At 40.4% G+C, this 14,892-nt stretch overlaps 1 long non-coding RNA gene across 1 annotated transcript in view; it reads right to left on the bottom strand.

Annotated features, from left to right (window-relative positions):
* The window catches only part of LOC126066822 (uncharacterized), a 917,409-nt gene that overhangs the window by 766,951 nt on the left and 135,566 nt on the right, over nt 1-14,892 (bottom strand). The window lies entirely within an intron of this gene.

Here is a 14,892-nt window from a genome sequence, read left to right as displayed (position 1 = left end):
CACTGAGGAAAGGCCTGATGATCCGCTTTGGTAAAGATTACAGTTAGGAAAAGTCTATGGAACTTGAATTCTACCAAGCAAGTCAGCAGAACACATTACATTAGCCCTCCAAAACAAACCCAACCCATTGCCATCGAGTCGATTCTGACTCATAGTAACCTTACAGGACAGAGTAAAACGGCCCCATAGGGTTTCTAAAGAGCACCTCGTGGACTTGAACTGCTGACCTTTTAGTTAGCAGTCATAGCTGTTAACCACTATGCCACCAGAATTTCCTACATTAACCCTCCCAAGGCTTTGAAAATAATCTTCTGTTCTCTGAGACAAGTTACACAATGGCCCTGCCCTCCAGACTCTAGGTATTGGCTACATTCTTCAGATTCTCAGTGGAGGCCCCTGGGCCCTAGGCTTCAGCTCTGCCTTCCAAGCTCACTGGGACAGCAACTCTGCTCCGTCGACTTTAGGGATGCCATTCTCCTAGTCCATCTGAGTGGCAACTCTACCCTTAGAAACTCCAGAGGCCATGGCTCCATCCTTTGAAACCCCTGAGGTCATGGTCATACCTTTTGGGACTAAGGCAGCTCAACTTTTTGTGCTCCTTGTCTTTTCAGCTTCTGCTTCCTGGTTTCTCAGGCCTCATACCTGCATCTGTCCCGCTGGGGCAAGTGTTCCAAAGCTCTGTTGCTCCACCGATGAGGCACACCACTCCACCAGGAAGCCTCCTGCATGCAATCATTCAGCTCTCTCGCTCCGTAGGTTGGGTTTAACACTGTCTGGTGCTGGTCTTCTAGTTCTGCTGCTGCTCCTCTGCTGCTCCTCTGCTGCTGCAAGTTCTCTGCTGCTGTGGGTCCTCTGAAGCTGCCACTCCTCTATCCATTAACAGTTTCAAAACCACTTCCACATATTAGGTATCTGTTAGAGCAGCACCCCACTCTCTTGGTAGCAAGTTCTGTCTTAGTCATCTAGTGCTGCTGTAACAGAACTATCACAAGTGGATGACTTTAACAAAGACAAATTTATTTCTTCACAGTAAAGTAGGTGAAAAGCCCAAATTCAGGGCGTCAGCTCCAAGGGAAGGTTTTCTCTCTCTGTCAGCCTTCTTATTAATCGTCCTCCAAACTAGGAACTTCTCTGAGCAAGGACCCTGTGTCTAAAGGACATACTGTACTCCCGCCATTGCTTTTTTGGTGCTATGAGGTCCCTGGTCTCTTTATTCATTTCTCTCTTTTATATCTCAAGAGATTGCCTCAAGACACAATGCAATCTTATAGATTGAGTCCTGCCTCACTAATACAGCTGCCGCCCATCCTCCCTCATTAACATCATAGAGGCAGGATTTACAACATATAGGCAAATCACATAATACCAGGAATCAAGGTCCAGCCAAATTGATACACACATTTTTGAGGGGACAAAATTCAATCCATGACATTTGTAACCACAGAAAGCACTAAAAGATGGTTGCTGATATTACCATGAGTTTACATGTGAACAAACACACAGTAGTTGAGTAAGTTAGACGAAGGGCGCACAGCTAGTATGAGTGAGAACTGGTATTCACACCCAAGTACTGTTTCTCCAAAGTCCACAGTATTACTATAATTATGACTGTGACTATGTAATATTTCTTCCCCCAAATGAAGGTATATCACCTAAAACCCATTCTAACAAATAGTAAAATCTGCATCAAATTGATGACTATTACTTGAAAGTGAAAAATGCCTACTTGACTAAAAAGAAGTAGAAAACCAGTATAACAAGACAAGAAAAGAACAGGGCTGTCAGTTTTATGTTAAAAATTCTGTAAGCAAATATAGTTTGATTAGAAGTTTCTTTCAAATATTCAGTGTTTGAAACATTCAAGGAACAACTGATTTACACACAATATAAGCTCTTCCAGAACATGCCGGACAAGTGAGAACTTCTAATTGATATTTATAAAATCAGCAAAACTCATCTAAAAATATGACAATGATAGCATAAGAAAAGAAAAAAAAAAAACATAACATTTCATATGAAGAGATAGTAGGACAAACTTTAAAGCTAATTAAAAGAATGAAAAACAAAATTTTATATACTATGTCTTTTTTTCTACTTAGAATTTTATCTTATACTCACCTCATCCCTCTCCAACATTGCTCTCAAAATAATTTATAGCATTTCAATAACTGCGGTGAATTGTGTCTTGGGAATTACATACCATAAAGCCCTTCTATTCTCTTATTGCAAGGTCTAGAAGTCTTATAATTGCATCTCTTCCAATAAAACGCAAGATTTTCAAGAGAAAAGAAGCAGGAATCATTATTACTCCATTGCCAATAGGGGCAACATCGATAGTCTTTTAAACATGCAGCCATAAAATTTTACCAATTTTTATGAGTTCACCTATGAATCATCTGTTTCAGGAGCATGATCATTATTGGAAGTTTCCTGTGAATCTTGGATGTTATGGATTGAATGGTGTCCCCCCAAAATGTGTATCAATTTCGCTAGGCCATGGTTCCTAGTATTGTGTGATTATCCACCATTTTGTCATCTGATGTGATTTTCCTATGTGTTGTAAATTCTACTTCTATGATGTTAATGAGGCAGGATTACAGTCAGTTACGTTAATGAGTCAGAACTCAATCTACAGGATTAGGTTGTGTTTTAAGTCAATCTCTTTTGAGATATAAAAGAGATAAGTGAGCAGAAAGACGTGGGGACCTCATAGCACCAAGAAAGAAGCACTGGGAGCATAGCATGTCCTTTAGACCTGGGGTCCCTGTGCTGAGAAGCTCCTAGTCCAGGGGAACATTGATGACAAGGACACCTTTCTCCAGAGCTGACAGAGAAAGCCTTTCCCTGGAGTTGGCACCTTGAATTTGGACTTCTAGCTTCTTAGATTGGGAGAGAATAAATTTCTCTTTGTTAAAGCCATCCACTTGTGGTATTTCTGTTACAGTAGCATGAGATAACCAAACACTGGACTTCCAGATTCCCTGAATGATGGCAACCCTTTTAATAGTATGTCAGACTCTAAATGTCTGTATTAAACACCTTCTAGCCTGAAAAAATCTAGAGTGTTTGCTGTTTTCCTGTTGTATTTTTGACTAGTATATGTACATGATGTGGTCCTTACAGAGACTATAAAATGGAATCTAAGAAGGGTATTATCTTTAGTTAGCTGGACCGGTATAACAGATATATCACAAGTTGTTGGCTTTAAAGAAGAGAAATTAATTTTCTTACAGTTTAGAAGGCTAGGAGTCCAAATATGGGGGGTCAAGTCTAGGAAAACCTTTCTCTCTGCTCTAGGGGAAAGTCCTTATCTCTTTTCAGTTTCTATTCCTAAATTCCTATGTCCTGTATCTTCCTTTTTATTTGTGCCTTCTTGCTTGCTTGTTGAATCTACTCTTTTATATTGCAAAAGAGATCGATTAAGACACACCCTACACTAACACTGCCTCATTAACGTAACAAAAAACCCATTCCCAAATGGAATTATAGCCACAGATATAAGGATTAGGATTTATAGCCCATATTTTGGGGGGACATGATTCAATCCATAACAGCAATCCTCACATGACATCTGTCTTTCCCTGTCTGTGCTTGTCTCTGTGTCTCAGCTGCTCATTTTATAACTCAGAAGCAATTATGTTTAGGACACATCCTACACTTTATGGTCTCATGAATGTAACATTAGGAAATGTTATTCCTTCCTGGAATAGACAGGGAGGAAGCAAGACTGGTCAGAGGGGGAAGCGGAGCTGCACTGCAGGTCAAACACACAGGGTGTCCAGGAGCCGACATGGCCTATCACATATTGGCTCCAAATGGCTTGGACTCTATACCTCATCATGATTGGTCATTTGGTATGCACTTCCCCTAGAGTGGTAGGACATTAAATGAGGCAATTTTTTTGTAGCTGAGGTGGTCCTTGAAAGGTCTGACAGAGCTCCCAGCATCTGTGACAACTTTTTTTTTTTGATGGTGGGGGCAGGAGGTTGAATTTGAGCAGCATATCCCCACTCCATGTCCAGCACACAAGCTATTGCTTATGTTCAAATTTAAATTTGGCTTGAAGGGTATACATGTAAGCATAACCAAAACGGTAGATTGTACCTGTTTTTCTGTTGGTGACTTAACGCCATTTACTCTTTATGCCTTCTAATATATTTTAGGAGCTGGAAGACTGGTAACTACATCCTGCCAATTTGAAGGAATCATGTGGCAGTTTGAGGGTGAAATGTAGGCAGAAGTAATCAGTTTTTATGGCAGCAGCAGACAGGTGGTTGAGTATAGGCAGCTATAAAGTTTTGTCTGGGGATCCCAGTTGTTCTGAAAAATCACTCATTTCAGCACTGTAGACAACTGTGACTGTTGGTGATGATTTAGGAAATAATACTGGAGTCATTATTCTCTGTCCTTGAGCACAGAGAATGTGACCTAGCTGGAACTGGACTCACAAGGACCCATAAGGACACAACAACTGGACCCTGAGGTAAAAGACAATAGCTAAGATAATCTTGGAAAATAACTTTTAGGGAACTTTTCACTTAAGCCAATCAACCAAAATACAAAAGACTTTCCACTCTCATATTTTTCTATTAGCATTTAGTGAATAGAAAATTTGTTGGACCAATGAAGACCCCTCTTGACTGTCATTACTGAAACCTGTACCAATGATTGTTAAGAAAGACAATTCAAAATGTAGGATCACAGTTTCTAGCTAATCTGTGAAAAGGTGAAGCTTTCAATTGTTTTGCCCGTTTTGTAAAGTTAATATATACTGATGACTCTGTAACTTCCCTTGGACTCAGGCAGACATGGCTGTGACAGCATGCTTGTCCATTTTCCCATTCTTGACTTTTGCAGTATTTCCTTGAACTCAGCGGCATAGTGGTTAAGAGCTACAGCAGCTAACTGAAAGGTCAGTAGTTCAAATCCACCGGGAGCCCCTTGGGGCAGTTCTACTCTGTCCTATAGGGTCGCTATGAGTTGGAATCAACTCAGTGGCAAAGGATTGGTTTGGTTTTTTTTGGATAGACCTGGCTCTAGCAGCATGCTTGTCCATTTTCTTACTCTTGCCTATTCTGTAATATTCCTTGGACTCAGGCATTACTCTGGCAGCATGGTTGTTTGTTTCCTACGTTTGCCTTTTTGAATATACACTAAATAAAACTTTCTTTTTGGTATGCTAAACTTTTTGATTTTTTTCCCTACAACAGTTAGTGACATAGTGTTTGCAGGATATTTCTGAAACTATGAATCCAGTCGACCTTGAGGAGACCTGGGCTGTGGAGCAGAAGCCGGCAAAGGAGGGGCCCTCTCTTTTGGACACAAGTGTTTGCACTCCATGCATGTCCCTTTGACACCTACGGGATGAGTGCTTTCAGAAAATGAGCCTTTGCTTATTCTTATTTGTTCTCTTTCTCATGTTTTCTCAAGTTTCGTTTGATATATTTGTTTGAAAAACCAGTTGTTTTATTAAGGAGAATGTTTCTTAGATTTTTGCTTGATCGTTTGGTTAGGAGTGGTATGTAGTAACTCTTTTGGTGAACTGCAGTTTAGGTTCAGATTTGGACTTTTGAAATATTAAAGAGGTAATTCTATTTTCAAAGAGCTCTGAGTCACTATAAGCCACAAAAATTTGGGCACGGGTCGATGAGTAAAAGCCGTTAGGGAGGTTGCCAGTGCTCATGATGATCATCAAAGTCTCTCGTGACAGGATAAGGTGGTCATGAGACAGGCTAGAGCACTAGGTTGCCTGTTACCTGCAAGCAAACTGTCCTGTAATGAAAGTACACATGGGTCTAAGCAAAATACTGTCCAAACCCTGCAGTGTTCCTCGTTAGGTTTCTTCTTGTGGCTCAGAGAAAACCTGGAAAATAATGCTCTGTTTTGCCAAATTCCCAGGGAGAAGTGGCAGCTCCTGACCTGTTTTATAAAATTTGCAGGAAGAAGTGGTAGCCCCATATCTTTTTTGTGATATAGTTTCTCAATAAAGAATCACAATATTAAAATTAAAATCATCAATACCTTTTAAAGTACTATCCAATTAAAGGAACTAGTATATTTAAGGTCTAAAATAAGAGACTAGGTCTCTAGCCATCAAAATGAATTAAGTTAAAAAAAAAAAAAAAAGGAAACCAAAAAGCTTGAACCTTAGAGCTTAACATCTTTGATAAATGTACCAACACACTGGTTTGGGGTTCATATTTAAAAACACTATAAACTGAAAATACTGGAAGTAATTTGGAATTTCAGTGACCACTTTGGGAAAATGAGCCTTCATTTGTGTTGTCTTTTCTCTTTGGGGAACCTTTGCTTGATGGATAGGTTTTTTCAAAAGGTCTAATATTCCTCTATCTGAGGCTCTAGCAAGTTAAAAGTTTTATCTAGAGCATGTTTTTTTCTGTTGAATTAAGTTGATCTTACCAAAAATTTCTATATACATTTTAAGAAACTAGAATCCCCATATTCTTGTTTTGTGTGGTATTGTCTGGTGAGTTTATGTGGTCTTTCTGTTTCATTTTGTTCTGAGAGCTTGCTCCTAGTCTGCAGTGTTGCATCTAAGTTTCTGTCTTGTATCAGGTTGGAGGCTGTAGCTGAGAATTACTGTTTTTTTTTTTTTAATTAATTTTTATTAAGCTTCAAGTGAACAATTACCATTCCAATCAGTCTGTCACATGTAGGTTTACATACATCTTACTCCCTTCTCCCACTTGCTCTCCCCCTATTGAGTCAGCCCTTTCACTCTCTCGTTTCGTGCCAATTTTACCATCTTCCCTCTCTCTCTATCTTCCCATCCCCCCTCCAGTCAAGAGTTGTCAACACACTCTCCAGTGTCCACCTGATTTAATTAGCTCCCTCTTTATCAGCATCTCCCCCCCCCCGCCCCGCTGACCAGTCCTTTTCATGCCTCATGAGTTGTCTTCGGGGATGGTTCCTGTCCTGTGTCATCAGACGTTCTGGGGAGCATTGTCTCTGGGATTCCTCTAGTCTCAATCATACCATTAGGTATGTTCTTTTCATGAGAATTTGGGGTCTGTATCCCATTGGTCTCCTGCTCCCTCAGGAGTTGTCTGTTGTGTTCCCTGACAGGGCAGACATCAATTGTGGCCAGGCACCAACTAGTTCTTCTGGTCTCAGGATAATGTAGGTCTCTGGTTCATGTGGCCCTTTCTGTCTCTTGGGTTCTTAGTTGTCGTGTGACCTTGGTGTTCTTCCTTTGCCTTTGCTCCAGGTGGGTTGAGACCAATTGATGTATCTTAGATGGCCGCTTGTTGGCATTTAGGACCCCAGGCGCCACAATTCAAAGTGGGATGCACAATGTTTTCATAATAGAATTATTTTGCCCATTGACTTAGAAGTCCCCTCAAACCAAGTTCCCCAGACCCCAGACCCTGCTCCGCTGACCTTTGAAGCTTTCATTTTATCCCGGAAACCTCTTTGCTTTTAGTCCAGTCCAATTAGGCTGAACTTCGTTGTATTGAGTGTTGTCTTTCCCTTCACCCAAAGCAGTTCTTATCTACTGATTGATCAATAAAAAGCCCTCTCCCTCCCTCCCTCCTCCCCCCTTTGTAACCACAAAAGTATGTATTCTTCTCCGTTTTTTCTATTTCTCAAGATCTTATAATAGTGGTCTTATACAATATTTGTCCTTTTGCAACTGACTCATTTCGCTCAGCATAATGCCTTCCAGATTCCTCCATGTTATGAAATGTTTCAGAGATTCGTCACTGTTCTTTATCGATGCGTAGTATTCCATTGTGTGAATATACCACAATTTATTTACCCATTCGTCCGTTGACGGACATCTTGGTTGCTTCCAGCTTTTTGCTATTGTAAACAGAGCTGCAATAAACATGGGTGTGCATATATCTGTTTGTGTGAAGGCTCTTGTATCTCTAGGGTATATTCCGAGGAGTGGGATTTCTGGGTTGTATGGTAGTTCTATTTCTAACTTTTTAAGATAACGCCAGATGGATTTCCAAAGTGGTTGTACCATTTTACAATCCCACCAGCAGTGTATGAGAGTTCCAATCTCTTCGCAGCCTCTCCAACATTTATTATTTTGTGTTTTTTGGATTAATGCCAGTCTAGTTGGTGTGAGATGGAATCTCATCATAGTTTTAATTTGCATTTCTCTAATGGCCAGTGATTGGGAGCATTTTCTCATGTATCTGTTGGCTGCCTGAATATCTTCTTTAGTGAAATGTGTGTTCATATCCTTTGCCCACTTCTTGATTGGGCTGTTTGTCTTTTTGTGGTTGAGTTTTGACAGAATCCTGTAGATTTTAGAGATCAGGCGCTGGTCTGAGATGTCATAGCTGAATATTCTTTCCCAGTCTGTAGGTGGTCTTTTTACTCTTTTGGTGAAGTCTTTAGATGAGCATAGGTGTTTGATTTTTAGGAGCTCCCAGTTATCTGGTTTCTCTTCATCATTTTTGGTAATGTTTTATATTCTGTTTATGCCCTGTATTAGGGCTCCTAGGGTTGATCCTATTTTTTCTTCCATGATCTTTATCGTTTTAGCCTTTATGTTTAGGTCTTTGATCCACTTGGAGTTAGTTTTTGTGCATGGTGTGAGGTATGGGTCCTGTTTCATTCTTTTGCAAATGGATATCCAGGTATGCCAGCACCATTTGTTAAAAAGGCTATCATTTCCCCAATTGACTGACACTGGTCCTTTGTCAAATATCAGTTGCTCATACGTGGATGGATTTATATCTGGGTTCTCAATTCTGTTCCATTGGTCTATGTGCCTGTTGTTGTACCAGTACCAGGCTGTTTTGACTACTGTAGCTGTATAATAGGTTCTGAAATCAGGTAGAGTGAGGCCTCCCACTTTCTTCTTCTTTTTCAGTAATGTTTTGCTTATCCGGTGGTTCTTTCCCTTCCATATGAAATTAGTGATTTGTTTCTCTATCCCCTTAAAGTATGACATTGGTATTTGGATTGGAAGTGCATTGTATGTATAGATGGCTTTTGGTAGAATAGACATTTTTACTCTGTTAAGTCTTCCTATCCATGAGCAGGGTATGTTCTTCCACTTAAGTATGTCCTTTTGAATTTCTTGTAGCAGAGTTTTATAGTTTTCTTTGTATAGGTCTTTTACATCCTTGGTAAGATTTATTCCTAAGTATTTTATCTTCTTGGGGGCTACTGTGAAGGGTATTGATTTGGTTATTTCCTCTTCGGTATTCTTTTTGTTGATGTAGAGGTATCCAAGTGATTTTTGTATGTTGATTTTATATCCTGAGACACTTCCAAACTCTTCTATTAGTTTCAGTAGTTTTCTGGAGGATTCCTTAGGGTTTTCCATGTATACGATCATGTCACCTGCAAATAGTGATAGCTTTACTTCCTCCTTACCAATCTGGATACCCTTTATTTCTTTGTCTAGCCTAATTGCCCTGGCTAGGACTTCAAGTACGATGTTGAATAAGAGCAGTGATAAAGGGCATCCTTGTCTGGTTCCGGTTCTCAAGGGAAATGCTTTCAGGTTCTCTCCATTTAGAGTGATATTGGCTGTTGGCTTTGCATAGATGCCCTTTATTATGTTGAGGAATTTTCCTTCTATTCCTATTTTGGTAAGAGTTTTTATCATAAATGGGTGTTGGACTTTGTCAAATGCCTTTTCTGCATCAATTGATAAGCTCATGGGGTTTTTGTCTTTTGTTTTATTTATGTGATGGATTACATTAATGGTTTTTCTGATATTAAACCAGCCTTGCATACCTCGCATAAATCCCACTTGATTAGGGTGAATTATTTTTTTGATGTGTTGTTGGATTCTATTGGCTAGAATTTTGTTGAGGATTTTTGCATCTATGTTCATAAGGGATATAGGTCTAAAATTTTCTTTTTTTGTAATGTCTTTACCTGGTTTCAGTATCAGGGAGATGGTAGCTTCATAGAATGAGTTGGGTAGTATTCCGTCATTTTCTATGCTTTGAAATACCTTCAATAGTAACGGTGTTAAGTCTTCTCTGAAGGTTTGGTAGAACTCTGCAGTGTAGCCATCTGGGCCAGGACTTTTTTTTGTTAGGAGTTTTTTGATTACCGTTTCAATCTCTTTTTTTGTTATGGGTCTATTTAGTTGTTCTACTTCTGAATGTGTTAGTTTAGGTAGGCAGTATTGTTCCAAGAATTTATCCATTTCTTCTAGGTTTTCAAATTTGTTAGAGTACAATTTTACGTAGTAATCTGAAATGATTCTTTTAATTTCATTTGGTTCTGTTGTGATGTGGTCCTTCTCGTTTCTTATTCGGGTTATTTGTTTCCTTTCCTGTATTTCTTTAGTCAGTCTAGCCAATGGTTTATCAATTTTGTTATTTTTTTCAGAGAATCAGCTTTTGGCTTTGTTAATTCTTTCAATTGTTTTTCTGTTCTCTAATTCATTTAGTTCAGCTCTAATTTTTATTATTTGTTTTCTTCTGGTGTCTGATGGGTTCTTTTGTTGCTCAGTTTCTATTTGTTCAAGTTGTTGGGACAGTTCTCTGTTTTTGGTTCTTTCTTCTTTTTGTATGTGTGCATTTATCGATATAAATTGGCCTCTGAGCACTGCTTTTGCTGTGTCCCAGAGGTTTTGATAGGAAGTATTTCCATTCTCATTGCTTTCTAAGAATTTCCTTATTCCCTCCTTGATGTCTTCTATAACCCAGTCTTTTTTCAGGAGGGTATTGTTCATTTTCCAAGTATTTGATTTCTTTTCCCTAGTTATTCTGTTATTGATTTCTAGCTTCATTGCCTTGTGGTCTGAGAAGATGCTTTGTAATATTTCGATGTTTTGGATTCTGCAAAGATTTCTTTTATGACCTAATATGTGGTCTATTCTAGAGAATGTTCCATGTGCACTAGAAAAAAAAGTATATTTTGCAGCAGTTGGGTGGAGAGTTCTGTATAAGTCAATGAGGTCAAGTTGGTTGATTCTTGTAAGTAGGTCTTCTGTGTCTCTATTGAGCTTCTTACTGGATGTCCTGTCCTTCTCCGAAAGCGGTGTGTTGAAATCTCCTACTATAAATGTGGAGGTGTCTATCTCACTTTTCAATTCTGTTAAAATTTGATTTATGTATCTTGCAGCCCTTTCATTGGGTGCGTAAATATTTAATATGGTTATGTCTTCCTGATCAATTGTCCCTTTTATCATTATATAGTGTCCTTTATCTTTTGTGGTGGATTTAAGTCTAAAGTCTATTTTGTCAGAAATTAATATTGCTACTCCTCTTCTTTTTTGCTTATTGTTTGCTTGATATATTTTTTTCCATCCTTTGAGTTTTAGTTTGTTTGTGTCTCTAAGTCTAAGGTGTGTCTCTTGTAGGCAGCATATAGATGGATCGTGTTTCTTTATCCAGTCCGTGACTCTCTGTCTCTTTATTGGTGCATTTAGTCCATTTACATTCAGCGTAATTATAGATAAATAAGTTTTTAGTGCTGTCATTTTGATGCCTTTTCATGTATGTTGTTGGCCATTTCATTTTTCCACATGCTTTTTTGTGCAGAGACATTTTTCTTAGTAAATTGTGAGATCCTCATTTTCATAATGTTTAACTTGTGTTTGTTGAGTTGTTACGTTTTTCTTGGCTTTTTTCTTGAGTTATGGAATTGATATTCCTTTTTGTGGTTACCTTATTATTTACCCCTATTTTTCTAATTAAAAACCTAACTTGTATCCTTCTATATCGCCTTGTATCCTCTCCATCTGGCAGTTCAATGCCTCCTATATTTAGTCCCTCTTTTTGATTATTGTGATCGTTTATCTATTGATCTCCATGATTTCCTGTTATGTGTATTATTTTGTTTATTTATTTATTTTTTAGAATTAGTCTTAATTTGTTTGTTTTTGTGCTTTCCCTATTTGAGTTGCGTTGATATCAGGACATTCTGTTTTGTGACCTTGTATTGTGCTGGAACCTGATATTATTGGTCATCAGGCCAAACAATCTCCTTTAGCATTTCTTGCAGCCTTGGTTTAGTTTTTGCAAATTCTCTAAACTTGTGTTTATCTGTAAATATCTTAATTTCTCCTTCATATTTCAGAGAGAGTTTTGCTGGATATATGATCCTTGGTTGGCAGTTTTTCTCCTTCAGTGCTCTGTATACGTCGTCCCATTCCCTTCTTGCCTGCATGGTTTCTGCTGAGTAGTCTGAACTTATTCTTATTGATTCTCCCTTGAAGGATACCTTTCTTTTCTCCCTGGCTGCTTTTAAAATTTTCTGTTTGTCTTTGGTTTTGGCAAGTTTGATGATAATATGTCTTGGTGTTTTTCTTTTTGTATCAATCTTAAATGGGGTTCGATGAGCATCTTGGATAGATATCCTTTTGTCTTTCATGATGTCAGGGAAGTTTTGTGTCAGGAGTTCTTCAACTATTTTCTCTGTGTTTTCTGTCCCCCCTCCCTGTTCTGGGACTCCAATCACTCGCAAGTTATCCTTCTTGATAGAGTCCCACATGATTCTTAGGGTTTCTTCATTTTTTTTAATTCTTTTATCTGATTTCTTTTCAGCTATATTGGTGTTGGTTCCCTGGTCCTCCAGTAGTCTCAGTCTACATTCTAATTGCTCGAGTCTGCTCCTCTGACTTTCTATTGCGTTGTCAAATTCTGTAATTTTATTGTTAATCTTTTGGATTTCTACATGCTGTCTCTCTATGGATTCTTGCAACTTATTAATTTATCCACTATGTTCTTGAATAATCTTTTTGAGTTCTTCAACAGTTTTATCAGTGTGTTCCTTGGCTTTTTCTGCATTTATCCTAATTTCATTTGTGATATCTTTAAGCATTCTGTAAATTAGTTTTTTATATTCTGTATCTGATAATTCCAGGATTGTATCTTCTTTTGGGAAGGATTTTGATTCTTTTGTTTGGGGGGTTGGAGAGGCTGTCATGGTCTGTTTCTTTATGTGGTTTGATATGGACTGCTGTCTCCGAGGCATCACTGGGAAACTAGATTTTCCAGGTAATCAGCTAAAAAAAAAAATGCAGTCAGATCCCTATCTGAATTCTCCCTCTGGCTCCGGGTATTCGGATGTTAATGGAGCCGCCTGGGGAGGATGGGGGAGGGATCAGAGAGCTGGGAGTGTAGCACCACCGGATACAGAGCTGAACACTGCACTCACACTCCGCCCCCGTCCGCCAAAATCCGGGCGGGACGGCTTCCCGGCTAGAACACTGCTTTCCCTGCTCGGAGACCTGTCACTTCCTCCCGGGGACTTCTCCCTCCGGTGCACGGCACCGCTCGCACGCACTGGGTGGGCGTGTCCCACATGAACGGGTGGGCCCGCCCCCAGCGTCTATTCAGGAGAATATAATTGGACCCCGCGCTTGCGCCCCACCCGCGCGCGCGCCCAAATCCCAGTGGGACGGCTCGCCGGCTGGGACGCTGCTTTCCCCGGTCCGAGACCAGTCACTTCCGGGGGTTTTTCCCTCCAGTGCGCCGCGCCACACGCGCAATCTGGGTGGGCGTCACCCACACGACCAGGTGGGCCCGCCCCCTGGGTCAATTCAGGGGAATATAATTGGACCCCGAGCTCACGCCCCGCCCATGCGCACGCCCAAATCCCAGCGGAATGGCTCCCCGTCTGGGACGCTGTTTTCCCCGCTCTGAGACCAGTCACTTCCAGGGATTTCTCCCTCCAGTTCGCCGTGCCGCACGCGCAGACTGGGTGGGCATCCTCCCGCACGAACGTGTGGGCCCCGCTCCGGGGTAGCTTTAGGGAAATATAGCTGACCTCCCCCCTGCTTGCGCCCCGCCCGCTTCCTGCCAAACTCCTGGCAGGACGGGTCCCCAGCTGGGACGCTGTTCTCCCCACTCCAATATCAGTCACTACCTCCCGGGTGCTTCTCCCTCCGGCTGCGCCATTACGCCGCCCGCGCCAACCAGCTAGACTTCCTCCTTGGATGGGTTCGGGGGGAAGGGCTGGGCCCCCCATCTGTGCCGTCTGCCCCTCTGGGCTCTGTCCCAGATCGGGCTCCGAAGGTCACCTGCCTGGTACGCTGGCTCCTAGTTCTGAAAACGGTCGCTGTCTGCCCGTATTTGTTCGTTTTCCATCTCTAAGTCTGTGCTTGTTGTTCAGAGTTCATAGATTGTTATGTATGTGATCGATCCCCTTGTTTCTCCGAGTCTTTGTTGCAAGAGGGATCTGCGGCAGGGTCCACCTAGTCCGCCATCTTGGCCCCGCCTCGAGAATTGCTGTTTTTTGTAAGGTTGTCTTAGAACCTCAGCTCTTTCCTGTTCCAGAAAAACTGTGTCTTGTGTCTGTCTTATGGTTTAGACTTTTAATAGCTACTTGGAGAAACTTTGGTATAAATTGGTCTATTTGAAAAGTACACTAAGGTTTTTATGCTCTGTGTGTCAATCTTAAAAGCAAAATCTTTCTAAGTAACTTAAGCTAGATATTATATGAAATGTATTTTAAGTAAAAAAGGGATAATTTTGTCTTAAAGTAAAAGTAGCAGTTCCAGAATAATAAAGGGAATGAAATTATCTTTTGCCTTTCAAAATGCCTGGATCAATTTAAACATATGTAAATGAATTGGAATGACCTAATCTTGTCTTCTACCATGAGTTAAAAAATAGGGCGGGTAGGGCCAGATCAGGCCTTCCCATCCCCTAGTCTCTGAGGTCATATAACTCCAGGGAACCTTTCAAAACTCTTTAAAACTAGGTAGAGACCTTTTTTTAAAAAAATAATTTTTATTGTGCTTTTTTAAGTGAAAGTTTACAAATCAAGTCCGTCTCTCACATATAAACTTATATACACCTTACTACATACTCCCACTTACTCTCCCCCTAATGAGTCAGCCCGCTCCCCCCTTCCAGCCTTTCCTTTTGTGACTGTTTTGCCAGTTTCTAACCCCCTCTCTACCCTCCCATCTCCCCTCCAGACAGGAGATGCCAATAT

This window comes from Elephas maximus, chromosome 24 (genome assembly GCF_024166365.1).
Source record: "Elephas maximus indicus isolate mEleMax1 chromosome 24, mEleMax1 primary haplotype, whole genome shotgun sequence".
Lineage (NCBI taxonomy): Eukaryota > Metazoa > Chordata > Mammalia > Proboscidea > Elephantidae > Elephas > Elephas maximus.
The sequence above is the reverse complement of the archived record's forward strand: the minus strand, read 5'-3'. Positions and strand labels throughout refer to the sequence as shown.